At 38.4% G+C, this 25948-nt stretch overlaps 1 non-coding gene across 1 annotated transcript; it reads right to left on the minus strand.

Moving 5' to 3' along the window:
• Window positions 1–24805: 24805 nt before the first annotated feature.
• LOC118758119 (U6 spliceosomal RNA) lies at window positions 24806–24912 on the minus strand. Its single transcript, XR_004995545.2, has one exon. It is a non-coding gene; the product is annotated as a U6 spliceosomal RNA (small nuclear RNA).
• Window positions 24913–25948: the final 1036 nt, after the last annotated feature.

Here is a 25948-nt window from a genome sequence, read left to right on the forward strand (position 1 = left end):
TGCCCTGGTCTTATATAATAAACATTAAACTAAGAATTAGAGGTTCTGTATAAGTTATTCATTTCTACCAGAGGAAAAATTCAACCCATAAACAGATAGCACCAGAGTCTGACAACCATATCTTTATATGTCTTGCTTCATGGAAATGAAGCCAAATCCAGCCACACGTCAGGCTCACGGCCATGTAAATGCAGGAATGGCAGCTGCTGATGTTAGAACACAGTTTTTTGACCACTCAAGAGTTTCTTGATTTGTGTAAATTCAATCTATTTTTCTCATTACCATAAATAAGATTTGAATCTGAAAGCATGAGCACAACTGAGATTATGTTGCTAACTTGAAGTTCAGCATTGGCTCGCTCTCTCTCTCTCTCTGTCTCTCTCTCTCTCTGCATCTTCTCAGTTTCTTTCTACCACGGGAACAGCGAGGTCAGATGTTTCCCAGCAACAGAAGGAACATCACAGTTCAACTCTTGACAAGACTGTGAGAAATGATAACCAAGTCTGTATTCCACAAATCACACTGAAACTGCTCTTCAGATACCAGGTGGAAGGTACAATACCCGATTACATTTATTGGATGCCTTGAGAAGATTAGAGGCGTAAACAAAGCACAAACATCCCAACAAACTCTTAACTTGAGAATGCACATTGCGTACCTAACATGATGGTTTGGCAAGATGGTGCATCATCAAGCTGGAAAAAGTGTGCACTGCTTTCTCATTGTTGACAAAAAGAAGAGAAGACAATGCTGAAGACCTTTCCATTGTGAAGAAAACTGGACAAAGTAGTAATCAATTGAAGCAAGGAAAGAGTTTTTTTTTTCCTAACCCAGGTTTTAGAATTACAAATAGCCTCTTTGATTTTGAAGTGCTAAAATTTTTACACATCTTTTCCTTGAATGAATGTTTTCATTCTGTACGGTGTGTTATTGTGTGTAAAGAAAGTCGCTTGCAACGCTATCTACAACATTCATCTTAGATACTTGTGCTGAACATATGTTTTTTTCTACCTCAACTTGCCCATCTGTTAAATAAGGTAAACCACTCCTGAAATGAGCCTTTGACTGCCTTCCCAGGACAACCAGGGAGCTGGATGGGAAGTGGGGTGCCGGGATTAGAACCGGCGCCCATATGGGATCCCGGCACATTCAAAGCGAGGATTTCAGCTGCTAGACCACGCCACCAGGCCCGAAAGGCAGATTTCTAAAATTTTAGTTATTTATCTATTTTTAAAAATTATTTATTATTTTTAATTCATTAATTACATTGTATTATGTGACACAGTTTCATAGGTACTGGGATTCTCCCCACCCCTCCCCAAACCCTCCCACCATGGTGGATTCCTCCACCTTGTTGCATAACCACAGCTCAAGTTCAGTTGAGATTCCCCCATTGCAAGCGTATACCAAACACAGAGTCCAGCATCTTATTGTCCAGTCAAGTTCAACGGCTTCTTAGGTATACCCTTTCTGGTCTGAAGACAGAGCCAGTAGAGTATCATCCCAGTCAATTAAAAGCTCCAACATACCATCAGCAAAAATTTACATCATTATGGAATTAATTGACATAGTAATGAGTAACCAATATGTTAAAAGTAAATGCGAGTTCCTAGCCACCTTCTGTGACCACCTCATTGACATTTCAATTTTAGTTTATACACAACATATAACATACATAACATGTTATACATAACACCATATCATCTTAAATTAAGGCAAACATGTGGTATTTAACCTTTTGGGATTGGCTCATTTCCCTTAGCATTACGGTTTCCAGTTTGGCCCATTTGATCACAAAGAACTGCATTTTGTTTTTTTTTAATAGCTGAGTAGTATTCCATGGAGTAGATGAACCATAGCTTTCTTATCCAATCCTCTGTTGATGGGCATTTTGGTTGCTTCCATGTTTTTGCAATTACTGATTGTGCTGTTATGAACATAGGAGTGCATGTTGGTTTCTCATAAAACAATTGTTCTGGATATATTCCTAGGAGTGCTATTGCTGGATCATACAGTATGTTGATTTTGAGTTGTTTGAATATTCTCCATACTGATTTCCATAGAGGCTGTACCAGCCTGCAGCCCCACCAGCAGTGGAGTAGGGTTCCCTTTTCCCCGCAACCTCGCCAACAAGTGTTGTTGGTGCTTTTATCTATTTTACAGAGAAATAGATAGAGAGAAAAATCTTCGGTCTGTTGGTTTACTCCCCAAGTGACCACAACTGTCGCAGCTGAGCCAATCCAAAGCCAGGAGACAGGAGACTCTTCTGGATTTCCCTACATGGGTGCAGGATCCCAACACTTTGGGCCATGCTTGACTGCTTTCCCAAGCCACAAGCAGGGAACTAAATGGGAAGTGCAGCAGCTGGGACATGAATCAGCACCTATATGGGAACCCAGCACATGCAAGGTGAGGATTTAGGCTATCACGCTGAGCCCAAGAATTCCAGGTTTTCAGGGCAACTAAAAGACAAAAAGTCTAAATTTGCAAAATCAGGAGTAAAAAAGGTAAGTCTTACTCTGGGAATTATAAAGGCAAGCTTAAGAAATGAAAGTATAATCAAGGACTTGTACTACAGTCTCAGGCCAGTTATCAAGAAACATCCACATCGAAACCATGAATTTGTTACTCTTCTTTTGAACAAGAAAATCAAATTTAGAGCAAACAAAATAATACAGAGACAGAGCAAGTGGTAATTATTAACTCAGTTTCCAAATATCAATGCACAACTGCAGTGAGTTGGCCTGAAAACCTTGTACGGCTTGTTTACCCAAGTCTGGTCTTCATGGTTTGCTTTAAGTATGTATGTATGTATGTGCGTATGCATGCATGCATATGCTGTCAAAGCAAAAGCATTAAATCAGAAAGCTAGACAGAATATATCCATATTCCACTATACCACCACCCTGCAGAACTCAACAGAGTTGATGAAATTCACAATGCCTGGCCTTCTCTGAGGGGACAAACACTTAGGATGTCTCTGTCACTTGAACGAAAAAGGATCTCAAGAGGGAGAGGAGATGGAGGAAGAGATGCAGAGAAGGAAGGAGAGACAGAAAATGAGATACAAAGAAAATAGGCAGAAAGAGAGTAAGAGGGAACCCAACAAGAGCTGGAACTGCGGGCAAAGACCCCAGCAGCTGGCTCAGTGGAAGAACAGAAGAAATCTGAGCTGTAACTGTGGCCACTGCAGGTTACACACGGAACACTCTGATGTGTGATATGTTTATACATCAACTCGAAAACTTTAACAACCAACAAACAATATTTAAACAGAAGTCAACTAAGTATCTGTCTGTGATGCTGGTCTCCCGTGTGAGCACAAGTCGAAGTCCTGCCTACAGCACATTCCATCCAGCTCCCTTCTGCTGCTCCTAGGAAAGCAGCAGAAAATGGCCCAAACACAGGGGGAGCTAGATGAAGCTCCAGTCTCCTGATTTTGTTCTGGCTTGCTCAGTCTCTTTCACTTTCTCTTTCTCTCTCTCTGGAGAGAGATAATTAATCAAGAAATTTTAAGCAAATTTAGGTCTAAATAGATAATCTCATTGTCATAAAATATTAATTTCTTCCTCCATGGACAAATTTCAGGTTTCTTCTTTTGCATTCAATATTTACCATCTGAAAGGTTTCTTCAATTCTATCTTCTAAGTTTTCTGAATATTCTTATGCTGAAACATACTGACACCTAATTTCTGGGCTCGCCATTTTCTGATTTCACATTGACTGTTTTTTTGTTTCTTTTGAAGCCATTTTACTCACAGCCTGCCATGCACTGAGTGACACAATGATACAGGAAGAGCTGACAGACCCACCATTTGCTTTGTAGGAGTGGCCATAGACAATAGAACTACAGAACATTAAATCATTCCTTCCAGAAAAAGTTTGCTTTATTAAAACTCTTATTAAATCCCTCTGCAAATAATTATTTCCTTATTTAATTTCCTTTCTTTTGATCTCAAATACATCTGCTGATTCCACATTACCTTATTGCCTTGATCATCCCCTTTCATTGTGCAAATTTCCTCAATTATCTGGTGACCCTTGATTGTTCATTTACATACTATACAATTTCACTGTAAAGTTGTTGAGGTCTTCCCAGGGACTGTTGGTTGACAACTTTGCCAGGAACAGGTGTTAAGGAAGTGAAAACTATGTGGCAGGATGGGAAGAACTATATCCTGTAGCTCTGTTCCCAGAGCCAGTTCCCCTTATGCACCCTGACAGCATTTTTTTAAAGATTTATTTATTTTTATTACAAAGTCAGATATACAGAAAGGAGGAGAAGCAGAGAGGAAGAGCTTCCATCCGTTGATTCACTCCCCAACTGGCTGCAGCAGTCAGAACTGTGCCAATTCAAAGCCAGGATCCTGGAGCCAATTCCAGGTCTCCCAGAAGGTGCAGCTTCCCAAGGCTTTGGGCTGTCCTTGACTGCTTTCCCAGGACACAAGCAGAGAGCTGGATGGGAAGCAAGGCTGCCAGGATTAGAATTGGCACCCATATGGGATCCCAGTGTGTGCAAGGCAAAGGCTTTAGCCGCTAGCGGTAGCTAGGCTACCACATTGGGCCCTGACAGTACTTTTTAAAAGCCAAGTTCCTGCACCTTGCTTACCACAGTGGATCCCCTGGAGATCTTGGCCAATCTGTTTGCAGGGCTGAGGGATGGAAATAAATCAGCCAGCTTTCTTATACATGGACCTCAGAAACACCTCATTTAGGAACTCCTGCTCTGTTCTGATGTCTGTAATGTTCTATATCTAAGTCAAGAGAATATCTTTAGGAATCTGTATAGTAGGACTACATAGCTACATAACAGCAGATGATAGCTCTCCCTCCAAAATGTTATATAGGCTACCAATGGAGCTTTTCATGAAATTCGAATTTCCTAGAAACATTATTAAAATGTTTAAGTGTAACATGTTCTAATATATTTATCCAAAATATTGATACTATTTCAATATGCCCCACTGTATAAACAATGACTAAGCTAATTTACATGTATTTTTCATTCTAAACCTTGAAAATCTGTTGTGCTATTTTATGCCTACTGTGTCTCTCAATGTCTACGAGCTACATTCCGTGGGCTGTGGATGCTCTTTTGATAGTTTGCCTCCAGCTATTCCAGTTCTTCTGCTCTCACGAACGCACCTGCTTCCAGTCTTCCAGAAGTTGTAAGAATCACCAATCCACTGATTGTCACCCTTCTCTTATGTTCACTCACCCTTCTGTGCACATTGTCTTGCATTTAACGTATCTTTCCAAAATGTGCTTGAATTGAGTAGGAAAAATAAATTAACATGGAAACGCTCTTGTGAACCCTGGAGAACCACCGAACCTCGGTATTATCTCTGATAAAAGAATTCCAACATAGAAGTTTTGTAATTAAAAGCATACACAAAATTATAGTTTCTGACATCTCTAAACTCAAACTCAAACCACTAAAACTGATTTTTCTGGTAAAATGAATGTTTATTCACTGTTTTTTAATTACTTGGTGATTCCATGTTGTTTGATTTCTTTGTAATTTTAACACAGATCTATCTATCTATTTATTTATTTTAAATATTTATTTATTTTTATTGCAAAGGCATATTTACAGAGAGAAGAGACAGAAAGATCTTCCATCTGCTGGCATACTCTCCAAGTGGCCACAACTGCCAGAGCCAAGCTGATCTGAAGCCAGGAGCCAGGAGCTTCTTCTTGGTCTTCGACACAGGTGCAGGGTCCCAAGGCTTTGGACCATTCTCTTGCACCTTCCCAGGCCACAAGCAGAGTGCTAGATAGGAAGTAGAGCAGCCAAGACACAAACTGGTGCCCTTATGGGATCCCGGTGCATGCAAAACAAGGATTTAGCCACTGGTCTTTCACACCAGGCCCAAAGATTTATTATTTTTAAAGACGTAATTTATGGAAAGAGAGAGAGAAGGTGAGGCTGAGAGAGATCTTCCATCAGCTGGTTTACTCCCCAAACGGCCACAATGGTGAAGCTGAGCTGATTTGACAATGGGAACTTAGAACTCCTTTCAGGTCTCTCATGTGGGAGCAGAAGCCCAAGACTTGAGGCCATCCTTCACTGCTTTCCCTGGCCATCAGCGGAGCACTGGATCCAAAGTGAAGCAGCTGAGACACAAACCTGTGCCTACATGGGAAGCCAGTGCCAAAATAGAGCATTGGCCATCCCCATCCTTTGCAATCTTAAAATAACTCAGATTAAAAGCTCATCATATATCAAGAGTTCTTCTTAGATTTCATAGACATTATTCCATTTAATTCTCTCAGTAATCTTATGAGGTCTGTGTTTTTGTCATCTTCTGCATTAGTATGAAGAAACTGGGGCGCAGGAAGGCTGAGTAAGTATTCTGCTCCAAAACAGTATCCAGAACTAGGACCCCACAGCACGTGACTGTGATCTTAGTGGCCTAGGCTTTTTAAACAGCTGCCATCTGGAGTTAGACCACCTGCGTTTGACTTTCAGAGCCTGAACTTTCTTGATTCGCTGCATAAATCTTTCCTGTGCTTCATGTTCTCACTGATGCAATGAAGACCGTATTATGACCACGTCAAGGAATGCAGCACTGATCAATGTGTTAATGCATCGTGGTATTATTTTCATTTACGTGTCATATCTTGTAGATGAGAGAGAGAGATGCTGGTTCTGGTCCTTGCAGCACCAGATATGGCCTCAGGACATCTCCAGCCGTGTCTTCAGGCCCGCATCTCTGCCTAATGTCCGCCTCTGCTTCGGGACTCCATTTTCACTAGCAACCATGCAGCTATTCTCCCTTTCGTTTGAGAGTATTTACACAGCTTTGTTCAGAGCCTTGCATAATTTATTCACCATAGTGTCCATCAGTAAAATACAGTCAAATGTCTTCTCTTTCAGGTCTAAATAAACTACTGACTGCCCATCTGTGGTTAGTTGCGCCCTACTATTAATTAAGTTCAGTTGAAGTTGCTAATTACCTGAGCCACTGGCTTTCAGGAGAACAAACAAAAGGCTGTGCCTTGTGTCCACTAACATCCACATCCACATTCAATGTCAGAAAAATAAGGAACAGAAAATAGCTTCATTTGAGTAAAAGAAAACTTTATAAAATACAGTTATGAATTTTATGTCTAAGATCTAAGGTTGATAACTACATGACTGTATTCCATTACTACAACATATTTTAAGAAACAACAAGAACAAACTCTTATATAACTATAATACCCAGGAACCTGTAAGGCAGCTGATGTAACACTTGCTGTTCACCAGAGCCCATGCAGAATTCATGGTATTTACACATTACTTGGTGTCTTTGGCAGGGAATGCTAACCTAGGAAGCTCATCTCTAACACAACAGACAAGAAGCTGCCACTATTCCTGCAATAAATAATGCACTATGACTGTGCTAAATGTATCCTTTCAATTGAAAGCCTCCAAAACGAAAGGGAGAAAACTGATTTGAAATGGTCTGGAAGCCTAATTCTGTTAGAGGGAATAAAAATTGATAAACAACATTGGGTGACCTGCTGGAACAAATAGATTCTTGATTCAGCAGGAATCCAGCTGCTATTATGTTCCAGGTGAACAAGCATTACTTAAATAAATAAATCCCTTCTCTTTTTTTCTGCACATGCTTTCCAAGTTTGCTGCATCTATTATGTTAGAAGCAAATCCAGGCTGGAAAGAAACACAATGTCCCTCTGGGAGATGCCATGGGATTGGGAGGACAGAAGGAAAGGTCACTGGGCTGCAGAAGGGGAAGGCTTGTGTGTAGCAGCTTTCTCATAACTGAGCCTGCTATTAACTAAGCAGTATTTTGAATGTATAAAGCATTTTAGAGCCCTGGGCTTCCACATATTATGCAAACATTAATTAATCCTTGCTACATCACTCACAGTGTGAGGGCTGCTGGCCAAGTCTCAGAGAATACAATCTCTAACTGGAGAAGCCAACCCAGGAGCCAAGGAACAGACAAGTCAGTCACTTGGAACACTTGGAACCCTGAAGACACGCCTGCAAGGACTGCAAATCCCAGCTCCAAGACAGAGAATGCGATCGTGTGGCTCCTAACAGGGAAGCAGAAGAAGTGAAACTTGTGAAAAGAAAAGGAGGGAACCAACCGTGAAGAAGCAGGTAGCAATCTGTGTGCACTGACAGGGCAACTCGCGCACCATGAGACTCCCCCAGGTATAAAAAAACACAATCTCCTCAATGAATGCAATAAAATGCATTCCATCCCAAGGTAAAATAAAAATAACAGAAATCCAAGTCAGTCTGTCTTGCGCTGAAATAACAGCTTTCGTATTTCTAATATAAATGAAATTAATTTCTCATCGCTGTTATGAAAATTCAACTACCTGCTTTTTCACTTTGAATCATCCCACTGAAAGAATAAAAACGAGTAACAAGTTTCACCCCAAATGAGTGGGAGCTGTCACTTATTGAAAAGGCAGATTTCAGACATATTTGACAAATGACAGCAGTGACATTTTCAGATTCACAAAAGCTGGAGCAATGTGCACACTTGCCTTCCAAGGTGAAATCACTCCAAGTTGCTAAAAGACTATAAATAAAGTGCTCTTCAAAGACCAATATCAAAACCATTTTCCATGAGAAACTTAAAACAAAAATATCACATTTACGTTTGCATGATACATTTTACTGCCTGCCACTTTAATCTCTGCAAAAGTCAAGCTTAAAAATAATATCAAAGACAAATCTATTATCAAGGCCCCTGCTTTCTGTTTTCACAACTTGCTAACAACCTAACATAAATGTCAGCGCATAAGTTATTCCTGGGACAACATATCATTTAATTCCCTCCGACAGGTTTACTGTTCTTTGAAACTGTAAATTCATTTATTAGATAGAACAGACATGTTATGCTCTGATATATTATTCTTTATTTGTTTACAAGGACAGGCACTATCTTTTATATATACTATATTGAGAAGCGTTCCTGTTTTTATTAATGGGGCAACCATTGACAAAAGCTGAAATAATTAAGTGCATTGTCTTACATTTCTGATTGAAACAAGTACAGAAAGTGAATTCTGTATAGACAAGAAAAAAAGGCTCACAAGAGTGTATTTTACTGCAAGACAACTGGACAATTTCCACTCTCGTGCCTGGCTTCCTTGGAGAACATGGCTCTCATCTGGATTTCCTGATCTTTTCTAATGACTCATTTACCAGTCAAAATAATTCTAGATTATATTGCTCTACATTGTAAGAACAGGAGCATGTGTAGTGGGTATCACAGCATGCATGGAAAATCTAAAGAGAAGATGTCATTAAGAACCAAGAGAATGGGCTTAGTTAGCACTTATGATGCATTTGGAAAAGTCCACATCAAGTTAAGAAAGTTGCTCAAGTTTTCAAAACACATTTAAAAAGATGTAACAGTTCCTTCAAAGCTGTATAATTTAAAAGCCTAATGGGATAAAGTCACACAAGAACACTTTGGTCACGACATTGGAACTATTTGCAATCATGTTCCAACAAGCATATACAGTGCGACTTACAAATATACAAATACTAAAGGAAAATAAGTGAAATTTAAAGAAAAAGAATACTGAGATAGGAAAACAAGATGGAAAGTGTTCTAGTTTTTAGAGCAGGATCTCAGCCTCAGCCAGTAATTTCTTAACAGAAAAGAAGAAAACATATTCCTTCTGGTCATCAAACTCTGCTTATAAAAGCCAACCAGTTACTCAGGAACATTAGAGCTCTTACCTACAGAACAAATAATGCTTTTTCCTAATCTAATAAAAGTGTTCATTTTAATGAAAGCCATCCTTAAAAACACTAGTTTTGAAGATATGATGTCAAATTTAATTAGGCTCCCTTTCCCTAAAGTCAGATCCATGTTGTAATATCAAAACACAAATCAGTAAAAGTGACTCTAAGCAAAGGACCTTAGAACTCGAAAGGGGCAGCATACACTAACAGATGCATGGCTTCTTAATCATGTGATGTAATTCAGGTCTCCTTGTAACAGGATATAAGATCAGACTGACTTTCTGTGCCCTCCCTCCACAATCCAGGAAGTATTGTTGTGCTAAGCTGTCACAAATGTAATAAACTGGGTTAAGCTGAAAATGCTAAGCCTTACCTACTAAATACCTAGATCTCAGTGATGCTGACTGGCCAGTAGACTGTGAAATTACCTGTTTCAACAAACACTGACAAGTTTAGGGTCCAGCAGGGCAGCCAAATGGCAAAAGTCCTCACCTTACACACACTGGGATCCCATACGGGCATGGGTTTTCATCTCAGCAGCCCCGCTTCCCATCTAGCTCCCTGCTTATGGCCTGGGAAAGCAGTCGAGGACAGCCCATAGCTTTAGGACTCTGCACCCGCGTGGGAAATCTGAAAGAGGCTCAGAGCTCCTGGCTTTGGATCAACGCAGCTCCAACCATTGCGACAGTTTGGGGAGTGAATCAACGGACAGAAGATCTTCCTCTCTGTCTCTTCTCCACTCTGGATATCTGACTTTGCAACAAAAATAAATAAATCTTTTTAAAAAAGAAAAGTTTACAACTTTGTACTGAAGTATTAAGAAGAAGCATATTAAAGTGTATTTTCTGGAATTAAAGCATTAACAGGATCAGCAACATAGCATGATGGAAAATTTCCTTCTCTGTCTCTTTTTCTCTCTGTAAATATGCTTTTCAAATAAAAAATAAATAATTCTTGGGAAAAATATCCCATCAAAGGGAAAAAAACATTGGAAAACATTTTCTAGATTCGTTGAGTAAAGATTCTCAATAAGATTAATTCTCATTAAGACTATGAGAATTACACAGGGAGAATACAGGGGAAGGTTGTTTTAAACAAACATTACTGACATTTCCCCAAACCTCAAGTGAGAGACATGAGAGTGGTATGTAGTGCCACAAAGCTCAAAACTTTCCAAATAAGTTCAACATAAAAGGACTTCACTAACACAAATTATGATCAAACATTAAGATAAAATAGCAAAGAGAGAATCTTACATGGGACAAGAAGAAAGAAATTCATGTATACAAGGGAATATGTAAGAGACAATAGAAGATTTCTCAATAGAAATGTTAGACTTACAGAGAATGTAATAAACAGTCTAGGTTCTGAAAGAAAGAATTATAAACTAAAAACACTTCAATTACAAAAGTTTTGGGTCACAAATAGGAAAAAAAGTAGAATTTCCACAAGAAAAAAACCTGAAAGACTTCATAGCCACTGCATCTGCCTTGTATGAAATACTAAAACTGAAACAAACTGGTGCTATTTAGTAGCAACACAACATTAAGGAACAAAATACACTGGTAAAGATAACTACATGCTCAATTTCAGAATATTCTAGTAATATAAGTGGGGAATATGTAAATCACTTAAATCCACTATAATGGGGAAATAGCATTAAAATATAGTTAAAATAATTTGTTAATGCTTATAAAATATAAAATATGTTCACTGTAAAATCAAAAAATATATAGTAAGGGAGGGTATGCAAAGGTAGTTTTTTTATATATTCAAATACAAGTTACATTATCTAAAGTAGACATAAATTTAATATAAATCTATAAATAAAGTTTTATATAAATTCCATGGTAGATATCAAGAACTACAGTTGAGACACAACAGGTAAAGGAATAAAAGCATTCCAATTCAGCAAACCATCAATGTGCAAAAGAAGAGCACCACAGAGAATGAAAGCAAATAAGAAAGTTCCCGAATTCCAGAAAACAATAAAATGTTTATAGTAAATCATTATCCCTGATAATTACTTTAAATGTAACTCAGATGCTCAAATTAATAAACATATATCAACCAACATTCAACTCAGACTTATGGCTACACATATACAGATGGTGAAGGGCTCAACAAAGATATCACATAAAAATGAAACCAAGAAAGAACAGGCCTAACTATAATTACACAGGGAAAGCAGACCACACACACACAAAAAAAAACCTGGTACAAGAGCTATGAAAGATCAATACACAATGAAAAGGTGTCAATTCATCAACAGATTATAGCAATTATAGGTATGTAGGAACCTAACATCAGAACACTTAAGTGTAGAAAACAAATGAGACATATATAAAAGTAGGCACAGGCTGCTATGCAAAAACATTTGTGAAAAATACCTATCTCAAATGATGCAGGGATAAATCAGACAGTAAAAGCATAAAGAACATTGAACTTGAGCTACACTTTAGATAAAATGTACCTAAAAGACATATCCAGGACATTCCACCAGTGACCACAGAATACATTTCTAAAACATGCAGAATATTTTCCAGTAGATATTTAAGACCACAAAATACATAGTGATTGAGTTAAAATCCCAGATATTGTCAATTATATTTTCTGACCATTACATTATAAAACTAAAATTCATTTGGGGCAGTGGGGAAAGGAACTGAAAAAAAATATATTAAAAATGTACAAATTAAGTAATACACTATTGAACAACAAGCCAAAAAATGTTTTCAAAGGTAATCTTGAAACAAAACAAAAACATAATTTATTAAAAACAAAAAACACTAAAAGATAAGTTACAGAGGATAAACACGTCAAAAAAGAACAAAACTCTCACCTAACTTCACATCTTAACACATTCAGAAAAAAATAAACCAGCAACAACGGTAATAGAAAGAAGAAAAATGACAGCAGAAATAAATTGAGTAGGAGCTAGAAAACAATATAAAAGGTGAATGAAAATAAGAATTGATTTCCTGAAATGAGTAAGAAAATTGGCAGGTTTTAGTTAGATTTAAAAAATCAAAAGGGAATACTTTGTCCTAGTCAACATTTACATATCTGCAGTCTGAGTTCAAAGCTTGAGAAGAACCATGGGAACCAACAGAGGGCTCAGCTTTGTTCTAAACGTTTGAGACAAAGGAGTTCTGAGGCTCCAGGGAAGGAAAGCATACATGACCCAGTTCCAGAAGCAAGCGAAATGTACCCATCCTCTACTTATTCCATTTTCCCTAGGCCTCCAATAGATGGGATGTGGGAAATTTTTCTTTAATCATTCTGCCGAATCAAGCATCAGATGGTTTCAATCACCCAACAGTTACACAGGTTTCCCTTAACTAAGTCAAGTTAACACATAAAATAAAACATCCGAAGACTCAAGCAAATAAAATCAGAAATTAGATTCTGTGCATTGTGACTGTTACATATTGTCAGAGAAAAACAAAGACTCACAAGATATTATTGCAATTTGTAAACCAGTAATGGGCTAACTTAGAAGACGTGTAGAGAACATAAAGTCTACCACGACGGAATCATGAAGAAACAACATCTGAACAGGTCCACAATTTATAGGACAATGGAACCAATCATTAAAATTCACTCGACAAGTAAAAGGCAGAGCAGATGTCCTCACAGGCGATTTCTACCAAACCATCAAAGATGAGTTAATATCAATGTGTCTTTACCTTTCTAACATGTGACTACTTTCAAACTCACCAAATGAAGCCAGATTACTCTGATGTGGAAGCCCAAGATCAGAGAATTACACAGCATAGTGGCCACAGATGTAAACCTAGAGAAAACATCAAAAGATTTCAGAACATGTATGGATTCATTAATATGTTAATGGACAATAACTCAAATGGGAACTCAAAGAAGATATTCAAAAGGCTAAAGGGGTTTGAAAAGAACTTCAACATCATTAACTGTCATGAAATACAAATCAAAACCACTGTGTCAAACCACATCACACTTGTTCACATGGCTATTACCAAAAAATAAAGGAGATCTTCCTACATTGCTGGTGGCATGAAACTTAACAGACATGGTGGAAAACTAGAGATTCCTCAAAAATTGAAAATCAGACAACCATGTGGTCTAGTGCTTTTTTCCCCCTTTGGGTAGGTGGAGTCAACGGAAAGCCTGCTCATGCTTACTGTGGCATGATGAACACTTGCCATCTAACTCATTCCCACACTCCCCCCTTGGGAGAGAAGTCACTCTATTCAGTGGAGGTTTAAGCCCCACTTTCTTGAGGGCCAGGTACCTGTGGAATTCATGCTTCTGCTTCACTGGTGGTTTCTCCAGGTTCCCTCACTTGTGTATCTCTTTAACGACTTATTTATATCAGCATGAACACATGAATATTTATACCAAACCGTGAGTTAGTATCCAACATCATTTTGTTTCTCACATCATTCTAGTTTGGGCCACAGGGATCTCTTCTATTTGGCACAGGACTTCCTGTTGATATTCTCCCATCACTGTTTCTTTTTGGAGCCCTCTTTTACGTTCTGGCACTACAAGATACTCCACAGTCATCTTGCATGTGCATTATTTTTAAAAACAAAAATATTGATGTGGATGTGGGGTTTGAGCCATAAATATATGGGTCCCCAAACCTGCAAGAGGCCACTCTGAGGAGAGGCAGAGGACAAAAGTGAAAAACAGCAATTTGAAGGGAGCAGGCATACCCTTTTCTCTCTTCACAGTTTTGTAGAAAACAAACTCCAATTTCAGAGACAAATCCAGCCCCCTAAGGAATCTTTGATATTTTTCCTTCCTGCTGTTTTGGCTTGCTAGTCACATGCAGTATGATATTAATATTGTACAACTCCTTACTTCAATATTATTCATCTGAATATGTGAGATAGCTCACTGAAAGGTGGCTTGGAATTTTAAATAAAGCTGTTTTTGTTAAGAAACATCTGACTATATCTAGGAAATTCTACTAGGAAGGCTTGTCACAAGTAGGGATGTTTGATAACATTACCATATGGATATTTTACTTCAAAACTGCAGCTTGGCATTGGTCTCCTTTTTACAATTTCCAGCCTTTTGTAAAACTAATTCTATAGTATGATATAATCATCATTGTGTTGTTTTTCTGGATAAACATTTAAGTAAAAGGTCAAAACTCTCATTTTTATTCAGAAATCGAAAATACTATTAGCTTGGATGTAACAAAATACATGTGCCATGTAGGGACACTAGGAGAATTAAAAGAAATGGTTTTCTGCAAGTGTTACAAAATTCTCAGAGTGGTGGGTGGTTACTCCTATAGAACAGGACTAAGCTTGTTTATTGCTGCATCCCAGGTGCGTAACCACAGAGAGTTCTTCAAGATCAAAACTGTTTTTCTACCAGGATGCTGTTTGCCTGTATATTCCATTCTTGGGATGCAGGTAGAGGCTACATAATGTGTGCTGATGTGAGGGATAGTGTCAGAAGCTATGCAGCTTCCGCATCATGCAGTTGCTATTTTACAGTTTTATACTCTCCTTGTGCTTTAAGTACAGATATAAATATTTTTGTCACCTTTTGCAATGTGCTAAATATTTTCCCCAAACTTTCAAATTTAAATTAGAATTTAGGAACTTTGTTTTTCTCCCACTTTAAGTAGGAAAACCACTATCCTTAAAGAATATAGACAAGAGCTGTAACAATATACAAATCTTAAAGATGTCATTTCCTGCTTATTAGTCACCACAAATCATGGAAAACATATGATATCTGTATTTTCGGAACCTGCTTGTTTTATTTATCAGACAGGTCTCCAATTGCATTCACATCATTGTGAACAACAACGTTTCTTTCTTTTATACAGCTAACTAGGATTCCATGATATATATACACACCACAGTCTATCTTGTAACAAGTAGATGGAACTTTATTTTTAGCTAAAATTTGCATCTTTTATATTTTTAAGTGGGTCATCTACTGAATAAAATAAATTCATTCAACCAAAAACTTTCTAAAATAATGTAGTAACTGAAAATTTTTTGAATATTTATGTCATGCTTATATCGATTATCTAAAAGGACTAAAATAGTTTTGCTTTTCTACTCTAAATATGTGAATTACATAACATTGTTAAGTTTAAGATTTAGTAAGTGGCAGAAGCTGAAATATAGACTGTGGAACATTGCTAAAATGTATTTAATTAAATTCATATGTTCCACCTTCACTTGTTACACAGTGATTTTCTCAAGATCACATAGATTATAGACAAATGAGTCTGCTTTCTCGACACTTCTGTTTTGCATTATAAATAAACATGCACTCCTAACTTACAATGCTATATTCACCTTGGTTTTCTCTAATCTCATCTTATTCCTATAACCAGAGCAATATTTTTTTAAAGATTTATTCATTTTATTACAGCCAGATATACAGAGAGGAGGAGAGACAGGAAGATCTTCCGTCCGATGATTCACTCCCCAAGTGAGCTGCAACGGGCCGATGTGCGCCGATCCGAAGCCGGGAACCTGGAACCTCTTCCGGGTCTCCCACATGGGTGCAGGGTCCCAAAGCCTTGGGCCGTCCTCAACTGCTTTCCCAGGCCACAAGCAGGGAGCTGGATGGGAAGTGGAGCTGCTGGGATTAGAACCGGCGTCCATATGGGATCCCAGGGCTTTCAAGGCGAGGACTTTAGCCGCTAGGCCACGCCGCCGGGCCCCAGAGCAATATTCTTACAATGCTAATTATGTCAGGCCACTCCCAAATTCCATTATGCTAAATCATTTTGTCCTATTGTTCTTAGGATAACAATTAGACTTTCAATAACTTCTAGGCCCACTCCCTCCCAAATGTTTATTAAAATAGTTGCATATTTTGGTTAAGAGACAACATAATGCTACAGGATGGCACCTTAACATATATGCACAATATGTGCTGATCGTATTGAATCATCCACTTTTCTTCTTTCTTGATGTGACTTTATGATTGGATCCCTTAAGCTTCCATCCTGCCGACATACATCCTGTGCATATATCCCACATTTTCTTTATCCATCCATCTGCTGGTAAGTGCTTACATTGATTTCAGATTTCTGTTATTGTGAACAGTATGGTTATAAACATGCTAGTGCAGTTTTCTCTTGGATTCACTGTGTTCCAAGTCTCAGTAGCTGAGACTGTTGGGTCATTTGGCAAGTCTATTTCTAGTTTCTAAGAAATCTCCACACTGCTTTCCACAGTGGCTGCCTAATTTACATACTCACCGTGGATAGGTGTGGGCATTTCTCCACATCCCCTTCAGCATTTGTTACTCTCTTTGCCAGTGGTTGAGCCGTGCTGACAGGAGTGAGGTAACACTGATCTGAGCTTCCCTGAAGGCTAGTGATGTTGAGAATTTTTTTCCATACATTTGTTGGACACTTGTTTTTGTTTTATTTTATTTTTTGAGATCTGTTCAAGTCCTTTACCCATTTGTCTAATCTGCACTGGTTGTTTTCATATTGTTGATTTTTTACATTGCTGATATATTCGGGATATTAGTCCCTTATTACAGATGTGGTTTGCAAATGTATTTGCCAATTCTGTTGAATGCTTCACTCCATTGATCATTTCCTGAGATGTGCAAAAGTTCCTCAGTTTGATAATTTGCATTAATTTATATTTTTTATCGTGCTTTGGGTATGTCATCCAAGAAGTCATCTCCTAAACCAACATGCTAGTGTTTCCTCTATAGGTTTTCTTCCACAAACTTCATAGTCTCATGTCTTAAATTTAGGTCTTCAATCCATCACTAGTTGATGTTTCCATATGGTGAGAGGCATGAATCCACTCTCATTCTTCTACATAATACATACACTTTCACAGCGCCATTTGTTGACTAGATTATTTATATCCACTGTTGAGCAATTCTGTCACTAATCAATGCTGTAACTTTGTGGGTTAATTTCAGGCTCCCTACTCTGATCCAGAAAGGATAAAATCAAAATCATCCAGAGGTGTGATTCAATGTGATAAGGTTTTCTGGTAAAAAGACACAGGAGTCTAATTTACACGACTTTTACTATTACTGATGCATTATTGAAAAATGACCTTTTTTGTAAGCAAAGGCATCTGTCTGGCCTGAATGTTGTTAGAGACTGATTTTGATGCCCTTGTCCCATATCTGGGGGCATGTGCTCCATATTACCTTGAGTTCTTGATTCCAGCTTTCTGCTGGTGCAGACCCTTGGAGGCAATAGTGATGATGCAAGTGGTTGGGTTTTTGTCATCCACATGATGAATCTGCAATGAATTATAAGCCCCAACTTTGGCCCTACCTGGAGTCCTTGTAAACATTTGGAGGGCAAACAAGTGAATGGGAATTCTCTATCCCTTTTTGAAAATCAGCTTTCCTTCTCTTGGAAGCCTTAGATTTTAATAGTTAAATAAAATCAAACTAGTGGAAATGCTGCAGTCAATTGTGTAATCCAGAATTTTAACTACAGTGTTCCTAGCATGACAGGAAATACAAATGTCTTCAGCAATCACAGTACTCATTGTGGATGATTGCTGGGGAGCTGTGTGTTGAGATCTGAAAGTGATAGCGAAATGTAATCGCACTAACGGGTCAGTTTTCAATACAAACTTTCGAGTAGCCACACAGTGGCTAGACAAACAGTACACTGTGGCAGTATGAAGGAAAATGTCTTGAACCACATTCTCACTAAGCTCTGAATTAACAGAAAACTTTGGGAAGATGGATAAGATAAAGTCTGTTTCCAGATCATTTTCTCCTTCCTTTTATATTATTATTTTTGGTCTTTTTTCCGGCCTTCTTACTGCTTCTTTATACCCTGAGAGTGCTGATGTATTTGGAAGAGGTTGAATGCAATAGTTTCATGCCTCCACATTTCCTAAAAACCCACCAGTGCATTTCATTGACTTTTGGATGACCAATCCCATTGAATCAAGAGCAAGGTATAAAGAGAGGTTTACCATGAATGAAACCCAACAAAGTATTCTGTTTTGGTTGGAAGAGAGCAGATTATCCTATCTGGGCAACATAAAATATTTGAATAGAAGTAACATTAATTCAGTAATATTATCATATAAAATAAATCTCATTATCCATAGTAGTTCTATTTCACATGCCAGTTAAAATTATATGCATACATGTAGGTGTATAAATTGGTTGCAGACATGTTTTATTTATAGAGAGTATATCTGATATTGGAACAGAGATTATTATTGTTAATGATTCACTGAAAGGATTTTTCTTCTTCTGATGCAAAACAATTTCCCTGAAAATTCAAAAATCATTTGAATGAACCTACAAAATAGATGGTAAAATGGTTTTAGCACAGCTAAGAACTGTGATGTTAATTGATCAGGTATATACTTATGAAAAATAGTTATACTTATGTTTCAGTGACATTTGAAACCAGCAAACTCCGTACCTATAATCTTCCTTTATTATCTTTCCCACAATTTCAAAAGTTTTGACAGGTCTGACTAAGCACTACAAAGCTTCCCCTTCCCAATAGGAGACATTCATTCTAGCTGACCAATGACAACAATACTGAACATTACTTCTACCTTATTATTTATGATAAATGACATGAATTTGGTTGCATTTAGAAATTCTTCTTTTCCATGTTCTTTTTTCTAGGTACTGACACAATTGGGACATAAAATGTCCCAAATTAACAAAAATCAATCAATACTGTATGAAAACTTTCATTCAAGATTATGTGGCATTAAAAAAGATTTCTGTTGAGGAGACCATGTAAGACCTAAATAAAGGGATACAGGAAAATTGGTCTGTCCATTTCCCATTAAATACATTTCACTGGCAGGGATATGGTGCTGTATGGGAATCATCTGAAGTCAGAGACACCCACCAGCATCCACAGTGGCCTGCAGTTGTATCCCTCGCCAGGAGGATGGCACCAAGCTGGATTACATTCTCAGGTTGTGACCTTAGGAAGACCGCCCTGGGATGCAGGCAACTGTGACCTTATGTCAATGAAAAAAACATTATTTTTCTTCTGGGTATCTGTAAAGGGAAATATATTTTCATTTGATTTTCACCAAGTAAGTGTGCACTTTGTAAGCAATACAGGACCAACTCACAACTGGTCTTGATTATACTGAATATCGAACTCTGAATCTGCCCAATCCATAAACATATCACACTAGAGTATCACATTCACCTTAGCTGATCTCTGCACACTTGTATGTCTCCCTGTCAACCACATATGCAGTTTGGACTCAAAGCATAAGATAACCTTCAAGCATCCTTTGACTATTAATAACTTATAATGTTATAAGTCTAATTACTTTCAAATCCAGTATGAAACAAAATGTGGCTTGACGGATTCTTTGCTAGTGTGACTACTAAGACATCTGATGCTTTTTGGCTTCAACAGACAAGAAATACATACAAAGGTATATTCAAAAACAAGAAAAGAGAGAATACCAACACGTATCTAACTTCTCACATAAAAGTAGCATTCTATTTTATTTTAGGAAGGTTTAATATGAGCTACTTTTCTTCCATATAGATGGTAGCAAGAAAATAGAACACAAAATGATCATATGCAATGCATACAATTGAAATCCAGATGTAATTTACCTGGAATGCATAAAATTATAGTGAAGCAATTTCCCTTATTGGATCACAGTCATGCAGACAAGTTATCATCTTGAAATACATCTAAAAATGCTACTACTAAGGTTGATATTCCATTTCTGCCAGCTTCATTCTTTCTAATGCTCATGGGCATTCCCTACATACCATCTGGGAAGATAACTGACAGCTAGAAGTTTACATAGACATATTGGCTTGAGTTTCAAGAGGTGCTATCTTACAACTTCCAATACACAAAATTCCAGAGGAGGATTACAATTTCTCAAACTGTGCCACAGATTGTTGCTGTGAGTGACTCTACATTACAACTAGACCGCCTCGTATCACAGACCCATGGCTATACTTGGAGGCAGGAACAGGACACAATGGTTCATAGCCCACAGCAGAAACAAAATACAGCCTGTATTTCAAAGGAAAATACTGTCATTTCCAGGATGCAGAGGGAAATTTATTTTCAGCAGACAAAATCCCAGGACATATGCTAAACTAATTGGTTGCCCCATTATATCAAAATGGTGCGATCGCTCAGTAGCTAAATCCTAACCTTGCATGTGTTCAGATCTCATATGAGCACTGGTTCGTGTCCCAGCTGTTCCACTTCCCACCCAGCTCCCCATTTGGGATCCTGCATTGGTGTGGGAGACCTGGAAGAAACTCCCAGCTCCTGGCTTCAGATCAGATCAACTCCAGCAGTTGCAGCCACTTGCAGAGTGCATCAGCATGTGAAAGATCTTTCTGTCTCTTCTCTCTGTATGTATGTTTTTCCAATAAAAATAAATAAATCTTTTTTAAAAACTTGTAGGGATTAGGCTGATAGATATGTTGGCAATGGTCAGTTTTTCCTCAAAAAGTCTAATATTTTATTATTTATTTAATTTTATTGGAAATTCAAATTTACAGAGAGAGAGGGGGACAGGGAGAAAGATCTTCTGTCTGCTGGTCCCTTCCCCAAGTGGCTGCAACTGCTGAAACGCAGCTCATCCAAACCCAACAGCCAGGAGCTTCTTCCAGGTCTCCCATGCGGGTGCAGGGTTCCAAGACTTTGGGCTGTCCTCAATTGTTTTTCCAGGCCACAAGTAGGGAAATCTACAGAAAGTGAAGCAGCTGGGATATGAACTGGTACTCATATGGGATCTTGGCATGTGCAAGAAGAGGATTTAACAACCAGGCTATAATACCAGGCATGCCCTAAAGACTAACTTTCTTTTAGGGTCACACTACAGTCAAAACTATCATCTATCTCTTTAAGTACATTTTTGCGGATCATTGATTGTAAGTCTATGAAGCACTCAACAGGCACATCTATGCATGTGTATGTGTGACACACACACCACTGTGATTATACTGTATTCATGCTACATTTTATATTCATCTACATGAATATTTAAGAGGAAAAGTTTTTTAAGCTTTTAGCTTTAACTTTAAAAAGTGTTTTACTTGTTAAGTAACACAAAAACTTCCTAGAACCCATTATACCTTTAATAAAACCCGAACCCACTGTATTCTAGTATGCTAGAATACATTTGCTGGTTACCAGAAAAAAAGAAAATGACCACACACCTCAAGGTTGACTCCTCACTGACTCTTAAAAGGCCCAGCTATATATTAGGGGTTGTGCAAGGTATCTCTCCAGATTGATGGCCACCTTTATGATGGCAGGTAAATATCAGCTTAACTCTATGCCTAACAACAAACTTGATGTGGACACTCAAATCATGTTCAAAATCACCCAGCTTACAAAAATGTTGTGGGCTCCACTTCTGACCCAAGTTCTGGGTATATTTGCCATCCAGGACTTTCAGAATTTTCAGATCTCTTTCAATATACAGATTATGGTTCCAGTGTTCCAGTACTGAGAACTACTAATCCAGCTTTAAGGGTATGAAACCACATCATGAGATTAAGTGTAAACACAAGATTCCAGAATGTTAGAACCAAAGTCAGTGTACACTAACATGAATCTATCCATATTTAACAATTTTGTTTCCTTATGGTATATTTTTGCACTGCCTGTGAATTATTTTGGTTGTCACATATGGTAAATCTTGTTGACATGTGTGAATAGATGCTGCTAAACTCCCAATTTGCATAAGAAAGTCCTTGTCCAGCAAAGCATTATCCAAGCAAAATGTCAAATATTCTAAAGTTGATCAACAGTGCCAGAAATAATAGATCATGGACAGAGGACAGAGGCTGAGGAGTATGAAATTCTTTCTTTGCAAACAAAATCATCGTAACACACTGTGTATCATTATCAGGTAGCAGGTGCACGGATTACTATACGTCTGTGAAGACATACTAGTGGGGGACACAAAGCAGAACTACAGTTGAAAACATCAGCTATGATTACACAGGCTAACAGAAGGCATCCGGATTTGTAGCATCATTGCCTGAGTTCTATCAACCAAGGCAATTAACCAACTAACACAAACACACGGACATACATGCACACACATGCGCGCACACACACAGCTGCCTACTCTAGAGGTTCAAAGTGTAACTGAAAAAATAGGCTTGGTTTCTTTTTTCAAGATTTCTTTATTTTAATATAAGGCAGATAAACAGAGATTTGGATTGGCTGAAACAGCCGGAGCTGAGCCAATCCAAAGCCAGGAGCCAGGAGCTTCTTCTGGGTCTCCCATGCGGGTACAAAGTCCCAAGGCTTTGAGTCATTCTCTATTTGCTTTCCCAGGTCACAAGCAGGGAGGTGGATGGGAAGTAAAGCAGCCGGGCTATGAACCCAGTGCATGCAATACAAGGGCCTGATCTTGGGTTTTGCTTTGTTTTAATTTAACTTAATGGCCCCTGATCTTTTTTGCCCTGTAAAAATCTGAACAATGTTAAGATTTTGCTCTTTGGTTTAGAAAGAAAGTAAAGTCTCATGCTGCAAGCTACTAGAGAAAGCATACACAGCCAACACTGTGAAAAGTCCCTATGTGAGACCTATTGACATCAGCTGAGTCAGGTCAATATTGTGCACTCCTCTGTACACAGAATGTGTCACCATGTGCCTCACTCTGCTGACATGTGGAGAACGTGCAGGAGGAGCCACACACAAGGCTTCGCATTTACCCATGGGTAAAAGGTAAACCAAATACTATACAGATTGTTCTCACATCTGGATGCAGATTTAGGATGACTTAATTTCTGCTTTACATTTATGTATGTTTTCCTTACATGCTATAGGGCACAAAAAGAGTCTTTTTAATAATTTAAACAACAGTCATAGCTCTTGATTGTTTCAGGATACAGTTTTAGGGGGATACAGTTAAATTATATAATTTTTAAAAGCGTAAGAAAAATCATAAGTGCATCAGATGTATTGGATTTATTCTAAAAGTCATTGCACTCGTATTAAAAATGGTCTAAACTCTGTCACAGAACCAGTGACTGTGATATACTGGGGTGTCCTGCCATTGGCAAGAGATGCCTGGACCGTACTCTGCAAATATTTGCATTTTCCTTCCTCCATCTCTGCTCCTGAATTTGCCATCTCAAATGTCCCATTCACAGGGAACTCTGTCAGCCAGACAATTCCACCCAGATTCCTCACTTTGAAAACTCAGCTTAATGATGTTAATTGTTGCAGATGGTATATTAATGCTTTTATTTAACCGGGAAGATGCTCTGCTGACTCTGCCCTCAGACCAGAGAGGGTCTTCCCAATAAGTAGATGGACTTGTCTGGACTATGGGATGTTGGACTCTATGCTTGGCAAATTCTTGCAGGGAGGGAATTTCAACTAAACTTGAACTATGGTTATGCAGCTGGGTGGAGGAACCCACCATGGGGGGAGGGTGGGGGGGAGAATCCCAGAGTCTATGTAATTACAACACAATGTAATTAATGAATAAATTTAATAAAAAAAAAGAAAAAGAAATCTAAACCCTGGGCCCGGCACTGTAGTCTAGCAGCTAAAGTCCTTGCTGTGAGTGTCCTGGGATCCCATATAAGCACCTGTTTTAATCCCAGCAGATCTTCCTCTCTGTCTCTCTTCTTCTGTATATATCTGACTTTGCAATAAAAATAAATCATTATAAAAAAAAAAAAGAAAACTCAGCTTGAAACCTTCTTGAGGGAAAATCTCCTCAAGTATTTGGACAATGAATGGAAGACTTTGAGGCATTTAAACATAGGGGACATGATTATAAATGGTCTAGATATTACATCCAACGTTAACAAAAGAAGAAGAAGAAGAAGAAGATAAAACAATTCTGCAAGGGGTTATCCAAGCTTCCAACTTCTGAGAGTGTGATGAGAATAATTCAATTAACTCTTTCACAATGAGTTCTTTATTTTGTATATATTGTACATATATAGTTTACATGTTAAATTTATGTGGGGTAATTTTCAGAATATGTACACTCATGTGTGCACTTACATTTGAAAATTTCAGCTCCCAAAGTCAGATAACATGAATAACCCCAAAAATATGCAATTTGAAAATAACAGAGCTTGTCCCCTAAAGCAGAGCATTCACCTCACCTGCGATGCTCATGTGTGAACAGCTCCATAGCACCTGTCATCCTTGCACAGGGGCCATGCTAACCCTCTCTGTATTGTTCCAACTTTAGTATATGTGCTGCTGAAGCAAGCACCTCTCCATAGCATCTGAATAGAGCACAGGATATTAAAGAGAAGCTACTCTCTTTTTCTTTCCTTTCTAATACTCCTAATTATCCAATGGTTCACCCTGTAATCACAAACCTCAAGACTAGTTTGCCAATGCAGGGACAGGTTATACACTAGTTTTCAAAACCTTGCACCTGAGAAATAGAAAAAACATTGGCTAAGTCAAACACTCAGAAAGGTGGAAACTGCACAATCAATGATAGAGTAGTGACAGAAAGCCAGAAAGGAAGAGCATGCCAGTTTCAGAAAGGAGATCATGATTATTACAAGTACCCAAACTACAAGGGATCTGAGTCTTTCTCAAGAAGGAATGCAGGTCTTAAAGCCGATACTCATCACTTGAGATTTTACCACACTGTCATGGATGCAAGAGAGAAAGTTCTGAAAGCCCTTTCTTTTGCAGTCACACAATAGTTCCCCAAAAAGCACTCTGGTAGTAAGCCAGTGCCTCCAAGCCTGTGATGTTTTTCATCCTCTGTCAAGTTCTTGGGAGACAACAGAAAATTTCATAGGACTGTACATTTTTTAAGATTTATTTTATTTGAAAGGCAGATATACAGAGAAGAGGAGAGACAGAGAGAAGATTTGTCTGTTGATTCACTCCCCAAGCAGCTGCAACAGCAGAGCTGTGCCAGTCCGAAGCCAGGAGCCAGGAGCCTCCTTGGAGTCTCCCTCATTGGTGCAGAGCAAGATTTTGGGCCATCTTTGTTTGCTTTCCCAGGCAGCAAGCAGGGAGCTGGATGGGAAGTGGGGCCTGCAGGATTAGAACCAGCATCCATATGGGATCCTGGCACATTCAAGGCGAGGACATAAAGCAGCTAAACCACCACACTGGGCCCCACTAATCCTTTCTAATGTCAATATGCCTGCCTGAACCCATCATGGCTGAGACAATTTGAAAGCCATAAGGCACAGCCTTTGGTATTCTACCAGCTTAGTTTCAGAAATGCTCAGAATCACATCTGGCAGAAAGCAAGACAAAAAAATGTAGTGTTCAGTCTG

This window comes from Ochotona princeps, chromosome 18 (genome assembly GCF_030435755.1).
Source record: "Ochotona princeps isolate mOchPri1 chromosome 18, mOchPri1.hap1, whole genome shotgun sequence".
NCBI lineage: Eukaryota > Metazoa > Chordata > Mammalia > Lagomorpha > Ochotonidae > Ochotona > Ochotona princeps.